Below are 13101 nucleotides of genomic sequence, written 5' to 3' on the forward strand. Positions count from 1 at the left end.
GTGAGGTTCCTCATCCCTGCTTTTTAATCAGTTGGAAGGGTCCCACCCATCGGACAGCGTGTTATACATTACAGCTTTGTTTAAAAACATTTCTCCTCTGTGATTTTAAATCTGTGTCCTCTTGTTACTGACTCTGCTGAGAATAGAAACACTTTCCCCACCTACCTTACCAGTCCTGTACTCCTTAAATCACACCATGCTGTCCCAGATGAGCCCTCCTCCATCTGTTCTGCCCCTGACTGTGGGCTGTGGGGGAGTTTTTTGAGGTGGGGGTGTAGCTTTAGCTTTATTCTAAACCTGCAGCACCAGCGACGTAGAATCAAGAAAAACCCAAACGCTGCCGGATTTTGAATTGTTCCCTTCTCTTCCCCCTCAGGCTCTGAGCCGCCCACTTGTGCTTGCTCTGCCCTGAGTTCTGTCATCAATCAAACTGAACTGAGGGAAAAATGTGCAAATCCTGACAGAGACAGAGAGAGAGAGAGAGACCGAGCAGGCTGGGGCTCGAGAAGAAAGTTTGGAAAAGTTCCTCGAATCAGGTAAGATATTAACACAAGTATTTACTCCACTTCGAAAACTTCAGCATGTCAGGGGTAAAAAGTGATTTAATCGTTTTCCCTTTTAAGGAGTGTTTTCCTGTTCTCAGGCTGGAATGCCAGTGAAGTTTAAATTGCAGTGGATTTTAATCCATGCCTCTCCACAAGACATAGCATTGTCAGTATTTCCAAACATTAGGGCAACGAACGGTGCTTTACTTGAGAGATTGGTGAAGTAGAATCAAACTCAGATTGAGACACTGTTCAACTAAAGAGCAGCGAGAGATCCCATCAATGTCTGCTTCAAACAAAGTCTGATCTTCTGGAGAGACAGACACAGAGAGTAAGAGAAAGGGAGACAGAAACAGAGGGAGGGGGAACAAGGCAGAGAGAAAGAGGGAGACGAGACACTGTGGTTGGGGGAAGACGGACAGAGAGAGAAGAGAGACAGACACGGGGATGGGGGGGAGAGAGGGAAACAGGAGGGGGGGGAGGGGGGGGAGACAGAAGAAAAAAGAAAGAAACCAGAGACCCAGAGGTGGAGAGAGGGTTCCATGTGATGTGGTGTGGCAGGGTCACGGTAAAAACAGGAGGGAGATGGAGAACCCAGATACAGAGAGAGGGGGATCCAGGGAGGGGCGGGGAGTGGGTTGCTGGAGATAGTTGCAGATAGAGAGAGGGTGAGAGACAGAGAAAGAGTGGCAGCATTGGTGAGTGAATGGTACACTCAGAGACAGACAGAGAAAACAAGCCCAAGGCTTGGAGACTCAGGGAGGAAATAACTCTTCATTTCCATAGCGCCTTCACTCCCTCAGGGATTACAGCCAACACTTTTGAACTGCAGTCCCTGTGATAGGAAATGAAGCAGTGTATCTAGCTGGATGCAGCTAGGGAGGTGATGGCCTTGTGGTATTATCACTGGACCTATTAATCCAAAAACTCTGCTAAAGTTCTGAAGACCTGGGTTCGAATCCTGCCACTGCAGATGGTGGAATTCGAATCCAAAAAAAATCTGGAAGTAAGAGTTCAATGTTGACCATGATACTATGGCTGATTGTTGGATGAAACCCTAATGCTCTTTAGGGAAGGGAACTGCCACCCTTATCTGGTCTGGCCTACATGTGACTCCAGACCCACAGCAATGTGGTTGACTCTGAACTGCCCTCTGACGCCCTCATCTCAAGAATGAATTAAAAAGAAACAAGCTCCCACAAACAGCAATGTGAGCATTACCGTCTCTGCCTGTTTTTCCAGATATTATTTGAGGTTAGTGGAGATAATACATACACACAAAACTCACATTGTGATGTGAGTGGCTTGGAGGGGAACATACAGCAGGTGGTGTCTCCCATGTATCTGCTTCCATTGTCATTCCACATGGAAGTGGTTCATGGGTTTGTAAAGTGCTGTAAGAGGAGCCTTGGTGAATTTCTGCAGTGCATCTTGCACAATCATAGGAACAGGAGTAGGCCATTCAGTCCTTCCGTGGCGTAATGTCCAAATGCCTGAGTTTGCAGTTTGTGATGGTGGGATTTGAACACTCTGCCTCTGAACTGCTGGATACAGTCAGGTCTGCATGAAACGTGTAGTGAGGCACAGACACAGGTCAGCAATCTCAGTGAGAGTAAGCACTTTCAACACAAGCTGCCTTAATAGAAGTGTGAGGAGAATTCTGTGAAAACAGGAGGTAAGTGGTCACGCCAAGAAACAGACCTGAGCTTCTCTCAAACCGCAGTGGCGTTTAAAAAGCAGGATTGTGCATTAGGGGGCCACAGAGAGGCAGAGTATCTGAGTGCTGTGGTTTATAGAAAACTGTACCCACTGTTGATTAAACTCCGTCTGAAGAATTCCATTCAGTTCTGGGCATCACACGTCAGGGAGAATACTGGAGAGTGCGTCCAGTCACATTTATCAGAATGACCCCAAGGCTAAAAAGATTAAATCATCAGGGAAGGTTGCATTGACTGTGACTGTACTCCTATATGTTGCCTGACTCCCCACCCTCTCCTCAAACTCAGCTGCTGAAACCTTCATTCGTGATTTTGTTAACTCTCAACTGAACTATTCCAACTCACTCCAGGCTGCTCTCCCGTTTTCTGCCCTCTGTAACCTCTGCCACTCTGTTGTCCAGGTCCTTACTCAAATGAAGTCCCGTTTCCCCATCACCCATTATTGCTGACTACGTTGACTCCTGATTGGAAGTCATTTTAAAACACAGAAGAAAGGAGCAGCTGTAGGCCATTCGGCCCTTCGAGCCTGTTCCACCATTCAATACAATCATGGCTGATCATTCAACTCGGTCCCCTGTTCCTGCTTTCTCCTCCCATACCCTTTGATCCCTTTAGCCCTAAGAATTATGTCTAATTCCTTCTGGAAAAAAATATTCAATGTTTTGACCTCAGCTGCTTTCTGTGGAAGTGAACTCCACAGGTTCCCCACTCTCCGGGTGAAAACATTTCTCCTCATTTCAGTCCTAAGTGGCCTACCCTGTATCCTTAGACTGTGACCCCTGGTTCTGTCATTGGGAACATCCTTCCTGTGTCACCCTGTCAGACGTTTATAGGTTTCTATGAGATTCCACCCCAACTCGATCTTCTAAACTCCAGTGAATATAGTCTTCCAAACCTTTGTTGCTCTCCCTCTGTAGCCAGAACATCCTTCCTTAGATAAGGAAACTGAAACTATACACTGTACTCTCACGTGGTTTCACCAAGGCCCTGTACAATTGTACCTAATGCCTCGATTTTAAAATCCTCATCCTTGTGTTCAAATACCCTAGCCTTATTGCTCCCCACCTCTGTCAGCCCCACAGCCCTCCAGATACTGTGTTGGTCTTAACCTGCCCTCTTGGACATAACTGATTTTAATCGCTTCACCATTGATGACCCTGCCTTCTGCAGTCAAACCCTAAGCTCTGCAATTCCCTCCCTTTGTCTCTCTCCACCTGTCTTGCTTCGTTTAAGACATCTGACCACAAATTCTCGGGGCTGGCTCAGTGTTAGATTTTGATTTTAAATCCTCTTGTGAAAGCTCTTCAGGCATTTTATGTTAAGGGTCCTATATAAATACAATTTTTGCATCGTTGTGAAAGTGCCGCAGTTAAACAAAACCCTGGTCAGATCCCACTTAATTTACTCAGAGCAGATCTGGGCACCACACCTGCGGAAGAATAATTGGCTTTGGAAGGAGTACAGCATGGGTTTACAAGAAAGATACCTGGGCTTCAGGGGTTAAGGTATGAGGAGAGATCAGACAAATTACCCTTTATGCTCTAGAATTTAGACTATTAAGGGAAGATCTAATCGAGGTTTTCAGGATATTAACAGGGTAGTTAAAGAAAAACTATTTCCACTCGTTGAGGATTCTAGAACCAGACACTATAGTCTAAGAGTTAGGGCCAGACCACTCAGGAGAGATATTAGGAAGCACTTCTACACACAGAGTAGTGGATGTTTGGAACTCTCTTCCTCAGATGACAGTCAATGTTAATTCAGTTGTTAAATTTAAATCTGAGATAGACAGGTTTTTATTAAGCAAGGATATTAAGGGTTATGGGCCCAAGGCAGGTAGATAGAGTTAGGACACATGTTAACCAAATATCTCATTTGAATGTGGAGCAGGCTCAAGGGGCTGAATGGCCTACTCCTGCTCCTGTGCTGCTAGAAGACGAAGGGGTGAGCAGCCAAATGGTGTAATTGAAGGGCAGCTGTAACCAGAGCAAATTTAAAATAATGGCAGCTCACTATTTTCCCTTCCCCGGGTTCACGTTGCACCACAACAGCTGGTGGAACTCAGATTCAATTAATAATCATAGAATCCCTACAGTGTGGAAACAGGCCCTTCAGCCCAATCAGTCCACACTGACCCTCAGAGCATCCCACCCAGACCCATCCCCCTAATCTACACATCCCTGAACACTACGGGTAATTTAGCATGGCCAATCCACCTAACCTGCACATCTTTGGACTGTGGGAGGAAACCGGAGCACCCGGAGGAAACGCACACAGACACAGGGAGAACGTGCAAATTCCACACAGACAGTCACCCGAGGGTGGACTCGGACCCAGGTCCCTGGCGATGTGAGGCAGCAGTGCTAACCAGTGAGCCACCGTGCTACCCCAGAATAATTCTGGAATTGAATGTTTATCTCAGAAATCAACACCATGAAGCTGTCATCAATTGTCTTTAAAAACTCACCTGGTTCATTAACATCCTTTCAGGAAGGGAATCTGCCACCCTTACCCTGCCTGGCCTACATACGACTCCAGACCCACAGCGATGTGGTTCACTCTGGAATGGCCTCTGAAACCCAAACAAATTGACCCCATTCAAGGGGCAATTAGGAATGGACAACTAAATACCCACAAGCTGCAGAAGAATTAAACAAAGATGGTGGGTGAGAGTCTTTTAAAGCAATGAGTTGTCTCGAATATGCTTCTTCAAACAGTGTTGCAAGCAGATTTAATACTGACTTTCAAAAGAGGATTGTGTAAGGAGCTAGCACAGGCAAGGAAGGATCACCGGACCCGAAATGTTAACTCTGATATCACTTCACAGATGCTGCCAGACCTGCTGAGCTTTTGCAGCAACTTCTGTAATTGTTTCTGAGGCGACATCTGCTCTGTTGGACAGTAGAAAAAGATAGCAGCAGTGAAGGCAGAAGAGGAAGTTTCTGTGTGTCCTTCCCAACGTTTCTCCCTCAACCGACACCGTGAAAGAGCCAGCAGTCAGAGTGGGCTGAGTGGCCTCCTGCTGTGCTTTGTCAATCCTTTTCTCAATGGTGTATTCAACAGGAGGGAAAGGGAACAAATAAATCTGGGGTAGGGCAGGAAAAGGACAGTGTGCGGTGTGAATACTGGGACAGGCCAGTTGGGCCGAATGACCTATGTCCGTGCTGTAGGAAAGGTTAATCATGAGCATGCAAGGAGCAGCTTGTAGGCAGGGAAATGTTTCCACCCGAGTGCGGAATTAGGTTGAGGATTGACAAGATTCTCAGAAAGGACTGTGTAAATGAGTGAGAGGCTGAAGAGGCGATGGAATGTTCCATTAGTTAGCGGGCAGTGAAACACAGACATCTCCTTGTTTCAGTGGCTGTGTTGACATTAGCACATATGCAGGTTATTCCCTCAACAGGAGGACTAACCAGCTTCTGGTGGCAAAGCTGATTTGTCAACAGAAGGAAGCTTGTTGATGGGATGTCAGGGAAGAAGCTGGTCTCTCCTCACTCGGTATCCTTTCACAACCAGGGCTGTCAGAAACTGACCTTCGTAGACACCTCTTCCAAGGTGTAGGCCTCACTGGGAAGTGTGGCTACTTAGAATCAGAAAGTTTGGAAGCCGAAGATGTAAAATAAAATAATGTTAAAAATTGTTACTTTCTGCTACAAACTTCCATCTGTTTTATCCCTCTGTCCCAAACTTTACAACATGCCATTATCCATCAGTGCTGCTGTGCTGTGTCAGCTGTGATCATATTCTCACCTTAAGCTCAGATGGTTATCTGCTCCAGATTTAAGATTTGGGCTGATAGTTCAGGTTGGCACTCATTCTGTCTCCCTTTTTTATCAAGCCAAGGTGTTCACTGCCCTCTCAAAGGCCTTCTACAAAGCCTGAGTGTCAGGTGTCCTGACTGACATTTGTACCTCTATTGCTAAAGTAAAAGGTTATGTCACCCTTGTCTTACCAGACCATAAGGCTGTTCTCTTTGAGAGAGAGAGAGATGACTGGTGGAGGGTCATCACGCCTCAGGCAAGGGGAGAGGTTGAGAAGGAGAGTCCTTTATGGTAACCTCAGCCATCTCACGTCAGGAAGGCTGTCCAAGCCTTAGAGAGGGTCTGGATGAGATTTCATGGGACAGGGGTCTGGAGAAACTGAGGCCAAGTTGGTTAAGAGGAGATTTAATAGAATAGTTCAAAATGATTTGGGACTTTGATAGAGTGGAGAGGTAGCAACTACCACAGATTGGAGGTGTGGTAAACAGGACACAGATTTTCGATGAGATTAGAGATGAATAAATAAATACTGTGTTATGCTGCAGGTTGTGATTGGAAATGCACCATCTGATAAGGTGGTAAATACAGATTCCTTTGTGAGGATGATATTGAGGGTGTGTACAGTACGTTCACTGTCATACCAGTGAACGGGATTGTTTTTATTAACCACGTACATTACATCCAGAGTTGGACAGGGCAGAGTATTCATCAAACCATGCTGACTCACTCCAACTTCCAAGTGTGTCAGGATATCTGCAACCATCACGGATGATAGGGGATTCTATTTATTAACAGAATGGGACATAACCATCGTCTTAAACAGTAACACTTGGAGGAGAATGGGTGATATTTCCCTGTAAATAAAAACCAAAAGAACTGCGGATGTTGTAAGTCAGGAACAAAAACAGAAGTTGCTGGAAAAGCTCAGCAGGTCTGGCTGTACCTGTGAAGGAGAAAACAGAGTTAACGTTTTTGGTCCGGTGACCCTCCGTCAGAACTCCTGATAACTGTTCTGAGGAAGGGTCACCGGACCTGGAACGTTAACTCTGTTTTGTCCTTCACAGACGCTGCCAGACCTGCTGAGCTTTTCCAGCAACTTCTGTTTTTGTTCCTGATATTTCCATGTGTTTGAAGAAAAAAGCAGGAGTCTGATTCCAGACATGTCTGTGTAGATTGTGCCTTCTTGCAACGAGCTAGTGCCAGGAGGGGAGCTGAATAACTTCCTTCTGCACTGTGATTCTCTATCTTCGAGCTGTTTGCAGTATCTTACTGTTGTTGTGATCATAGACCAGACCATCCAGTTTGTGTCAGGACCTGACTCAGGACCAGTGACTTTCAGGCAGAAAGTAAACAAAGTGTGAGATCCAGGTTCTCACTAAGAAAGTAAAACCATACGATTCTGTCATTTTGAACAAGCAACAATAAATGTCATTGTACAGGTTAGGAACATTTCTACAATGCATAAATGTCTATTCTAACCGTCATAATTAACATGAGGGATATGGGTAACAGACTGTGTTCAAACACCCCACAGAGCACATCAAACAGTAAATGTGAACAAATAGAGATCCAACAGATTTCTCAGCAATCTAGTCTCCCTCCTCACAACATCAGAGATATGACTCATCATCACATTTCATTAAAATCTCATAAGTGATGACAGTTCTTCGTTCTTGACAATTTGACCTTGAAATCCCCTCAGGAACGCTCTGTAATGGATTTCCTAAATACTGCTCACGTTGTAGCCATTTGCCGTCCTTTTCTGGGACAGTCCTTACCTGGATTTTGGAAACTGCATTGCAGCACTTCCAGGAACACGCCCAGCTTTTCACTGACAGCTAGCTTCACCAAGCTATTACTGTCTTTGACTTCTCCCCAAGCTCCAATCTTGCTCAGTTGCATCAAATGGTTCCCAGAGCTCCTTCCTAAGTCCCAATGGAAAACAATAGCCTGGTGGCTTGATCTATTAATGCAGAGACCCAGGTAATGTTCTGGGGACCCAGGTTCAAATCCTGCTACAGCAGATGAAATTTGAATTTAATATATAAAAAAAACCCTGAAATTAAGAGTCTAATGATGACCCTGAAATCATTCCTGACTTTTGGGGAAACCTATCTGGTTCACTAATGTCATTTAGGGAAGGAAACTGCCATCCTCACCTAGTCTGGCCTACATGTGACTCTAGACCCCATAGCAATGTGGTTGACTCTCAACTGCCCTCTGAGGAATTAGAGATTGGTAAATACTGATCTAGCCAGTGATGTTCACATCCTGTGAATGAATTAATTAAAATAAACAGCACTGAAATATCCAAATATTTTTAGGATTTCTTGAGCTTTAACACTCAGAACCTGTATAGATCAGTACCTTCTGTAGCTGAAGATCAGAATGGCTTACCATGGAACCTTCCTTTTGTACCCTCTGATTGAAAACTTTGAAACAAGCTGCACCTTGGCTCCCGAGCAAGATTCGATTTAGCACCCATTGGAGCTGTCTGTTCCTTGAATGTTACCGTTTTCACAAGTTGCTGGCTTCTACATGGGTCAAACAGATACCAACAACACAATAAGAATAAGTTGTTGGTTGAATCTCCTACTGTTGTGGTGAGACCCTTACTCAACTCTAATCTTGTCAACTTAAAACCACATGGCAAACAGATAGAATCATAGAATCCCTACAGTGTGGAAACAGGCCCTTCAGCCCAACAAGTCCACACTGACCCTCCGAGTATCCCACCCAGACCCTAGCATCTGTTTCTTAGTTGTTGTGGTAAATATATCAGGCATATTTTTATCTGTCTAAGGTTTCCCATTCCTCACTGATTGTACAGTCTGGGCTGCCCCTTTTTGTTTCTGATACCCACTCCCTGTCTTGGCCCGTTGTCCTGTATCTCATTGCTTATCCTGCCCAGAGTACATCTGCTAATCTCTTTTGTGCTGACATTTTATTTTAATTAAATGCACTCGTGGCCTGAGACCATATAACCTTTTCGCTATATTTACACTGACTACGAGTTAACAAAGAAGTTCATTGGTGGTAAATCACTTTGGGAAGTTCTGAGGCAATGAACTACAATAAATATAGGCCAGAAATCCGAATTCCTTCCTTTTTTATTCTCTGTGCTGTTGAAATAATGCTGAGTGGTGCTGGTGATGTGGTGGGTGTTTTTTTTGATGTTGTGACTATCTGTTGCTGCATTGGGGAAAATCCATGAGGCCAGTGTGAGGGGCAGTCTGATCTGGCTGTGTGCCTGAACCCAGGATCCCACACGGTTTGTTTACAGTCTGACCAGAATGCTTATTCCCAAACACTGCCTCACTTCCATCAATGTTGGGACAATTTGGTCAGTAAATATAAGACACACAGCAATGCTCCTGGGAGGTTTCATAGCAAGCCGCCTGATCACAATCTGTGGCTCTCAGCTACTGGTTTATTCTCAGCCTTTTCCTCTCTTTACCTCTTCCTAGGTCTCTGTCTCTATCTGTATCTCTTCCTTGATGTCTCCTTCTCTCTGTCCCTGTATAACTTTATTTTTCTCCCTATCTATCTCTCTCTCTCTCTCTCCTTTCTCAGTTTTTGTTTTGGTCTCTGTGTCATTCTCTCTCTGTCGTGCTGCTGTTCTGTCCTCTCTCTTCTCCTTTCTCTCTCTGTCTCATCACTCCTATTTGTCTCTCTCCCCCTGCTCCCCCTCTCACTCTGTCTGTCTCCCTGTTCTTCTCTTTGCCTCTGGCTCTTTCTCTCCCTCGCTATCTCTCTTCGTTCCTCTCTTTGCCTCAGACAAGACAAATGTACAGATGAACTTTAGAATTAGGAGCAGGACCCCCGAGCTTGTGCTGCCATTTAATAAGATCATGGCTGATCTAATTGAGGCCTGAACTCCACTTTTCTCCCTGTCCCCACTAACCTTTGATCCATTTGTTCGTCAAGAGCCTGTCTCCACCATTCTGAGTTCCAAAGATTCAGACTCTCCAACGGGACAATAAAATCCTCTTTATCTCTGCCCGAAATGGGAGCTCCCCTATTTTTAAACAGTGTCCTCTCATTCCAGTCTCACCTTCAAAGAGAAACATCCTCTCAGCATCTACCCGTCAACCCCCTCAGTATTTTATGTTTCATTAAGATCACCTTTCATTCTTTCAATGGATAAAGGCCCAGTCAAAGAACAAAGAACAAAGAAAATTACAGCACAGGAACAGACCCTTCGGCCCTCCAAGCCTGTGCCGATCCAGATCCTCTATCTAAACCTGTCGCCTATTTTCCAAGGATCTGTATCCCTCTGCACCCTGCCCATTCATGTATCTGTCTAGATACATCTTAAATGACACAATCGTGCCCGCCTCTACCACCTCTGCTGGCAATGCGTTCCAGGCACCCACCACCCTCTGTGTAAAGAACTTTCCACGCATATCCCTTAAACTTTTCCCCTCTCACCTGGAAATCGTGACCCCTAGTAATTGAGTCCCCCACTCTGGGAAAAAGCTTCTTGCTATCCACCCTGTCTATACCTCTCATGATTTTGTAGACCTCAATCAGGTCCCCCCTCAACCTCCGTCTTTCTAATGTAAATAATCCTAATCTGCTCAACCTCTCTTCATAGCTAGCATCCTCCATACCAGGCAACATCCTGGTGAACCTCCTCTGCACCCTCTCCAAAACATCCACATCCTTTTGGTAATGTGGCGACCAGAAATGTACGCAGTATTCCAAATGTGGTCGAACCAAAGTCCTATACAACTGCAACATGACCTGCCAACTCTTGTACTCAATACCCCGTCCGATGAATGAAATCATGCCGTATGCCTTCTTGACCACTCTATCGACCTGCGTTGCCACCTTCAGGGTACAATGGACCTGAACACCCAGATCTCTCTGTGCATCAATTTTCCCCAGGGCTTATCCATTTACCGTATAGTTCGCTCTTGAATTGGATCTTCCAAAATGCATCACCTCGCATTTGCCTGGATTGAACTCCATCTGCCGTTTCTCCGCCCACTCTCCAATCTATCTATATTCTGCTGCATTCTCCACCAATCTTAGTGTCATCTGCAAACTTGCTAATCAGATCATCTATACCTTCCTCCAGATCATTCATGCATATCACAAACAACAGTGGGCCCAACACGGATCCCTGTGGAACACCACTGGTCACAGTTCTCCATTTTGAGAAACTCCCTTCCACTACAACTCTCTGTCTCCTATTGCCCAGCCAGTTCTCTATCCATCTAGCTAGTACACCCTGGACCCCATGCAACTTCACTTTCTCCATCAGCCTACCATGGGGAACCTTATCAAATGCCTTACTGAAGTCCGTGTATATGACATCTACAGGTCTTCCCTCAAATATCAACTTTGTCACTTCCTCAAAGAATTCTATCAAGTTGGTAAGACATGACCTTCCCTGCACAAAACCATGCTGCCTATCACTAATAAGCCTATTTTCTTCCAAATGTAAATAGGTCCTATCCCTCAGTATCTTCTCCAGCAGCTTCCCCACCACTGACGTCAGGCTCACCGGTCTATAATTACCTGGATTATCCTTGCTACCCTTCTTAAACAAGGGGACAACATTAGCAATTCTCCACTCCTCCGGGACCTCACCCGTGCTCAAGGATGCTGCAAAGATATCTGTTAAGGCCCCAGCTATTTCCTCTCTCGCTTCCCTCAGTAACCTGGGATAGATCCCATCCGGACCTGGGGACTTGTCCACCCTAATGCCTTTTAGAATATCCAACACTTCCCCCCCTCCTTATGTTGACTTGACCTAGAGTAATCAAACATCTATCCCTAACCTCAACATCCGTCATGTCCCTCTCCTCGGTGAATGCCGATGCAAAGTATTCATTAAGAATCTCACTCATTTTCTCTGACTCCTCACATAACTTCCCTCCTTTGTCCTTGAGTGGGCCAACCCTTTCTCTAGTTACCCTCTTGCTCCTTATGTACGAATAAAAGGCTTTGGAATTTTCCTTAACCCAGTTTGCTAAAGATATTTCATGACCCTTTTAGCCCTCTTAATTCCTCGTTTCAGATTGGTCCTACTTTCTCGATATTCTTCCAAAGCTTCGTCTGTTTTCAGTCACCTCGACCTTATGTATGCTTCCTTTTTCCTCTTTGCTAGTCTCACAATTTCATCTGTCTTCCATGGTTCCCTAATCTTGCCCTTTCTATCCCTCATTTTCACAGGAACATGTCTGTCCTGCACTCTAATCAACTTCTATTTAAAAGCCTCCCACATATCAAATGTGGATTTATCCTCAAACAGCTGCTCCCAATTCACATTCCCCAGCTCCTGCCGAATTTTGCTATAGTTCCCCCAATTCAGCACTCTTCCTTTCGGACCACTCTCGTCTTTGTCCATGAGTATTCTAAAACTTATGGAATTGTGATCACTATTCCCAAAGCAATCCCCTACTGAAACTTCAACCGCCTGGCCGGGCTCATTCCCCAACACCAGGTCCAGTATGGCCCCTTCCTGAGTTGGACTATTTACATACTGTTCTAGAAAACCCTCCTGGATGCTCCTTACAAATTCTGCTCCATCTAAACCCCTAACACTAAGTGAATCCCAGTCAATGTTGGGAAAATTAAAATCTCCCATCACCACCACTCTGTTGCTCCTACATCTTTCCATAATCTGTCTACATATTTGTACCTCTATCTCATGCTCGCTGTTGGGAGGCCTGTAGTACAGCCCCAACATTGTTACCGCACCCTTCCTATTTCTGAGCTCTGCCTCATATGGCCTCACTGCTCGAATCCTGCATACTGCCCTCCTTCAGCACAGCTGTGATATCCTCTTTGACCAGTAATGCAACTCCTCCACCCCTTTTACCTCCCTCTCTATCCTGCCTGAAGCATCTATATCCTGGGATATTTAGTTGCCAATCTTGCCCTTCCCTCAACCAAGTCTCAGTGATAGTAATAACATCATATTCCCAGGTACTAATCCAAGCCCTAAATTCATCTGCCTTACCTACTACACTTCTCGCATTAAAACAAATGCACCTCAGACCACCTGTCCCTTTGCATTCATCATCTGCTCTCTGCCTACTCTTCCCCTTAGTCACACTGACTTCA

General features: G+C 45.2%; 1 protein-coding gene across 1 annotated transcript in view; it reads left to right on the forward strand.

Moving 5' to 3' along the window:
• The first annotated feature begins 283 nt into the window (after positions 1–283).
• Positions 284–13101, forward strand: part of LOC109911856 (lysyl oxidase homolog 3B-like) — a 30095-nt gene continuing 17277 nt past the window's right edge. Inside the window, exon 1 of the mRNA XM_048600647.1 lies at positions 284–536. The gene's annotated coding sequence lies outside the window, so the exon portion shown is untranslated. The remainder of the gene's footprint in view (positions 537–13101) is intronic.

The sequence above is a fragment of the Rhincodon typus genome, chromosome 1 (assembly GCF_021869965.1).
Source record: "Rhincodon typus isolate 14 chromosome 1, sRhiTyp1.1, whole genome shotgun sequence".
NCBI classification, from domain to species: Eukaryota; Metazoa; Chordata; class Chondrichthyes; order Orectolobiformes; family Rhincodontidae; genus Rhincodon; species Rhincodon typus.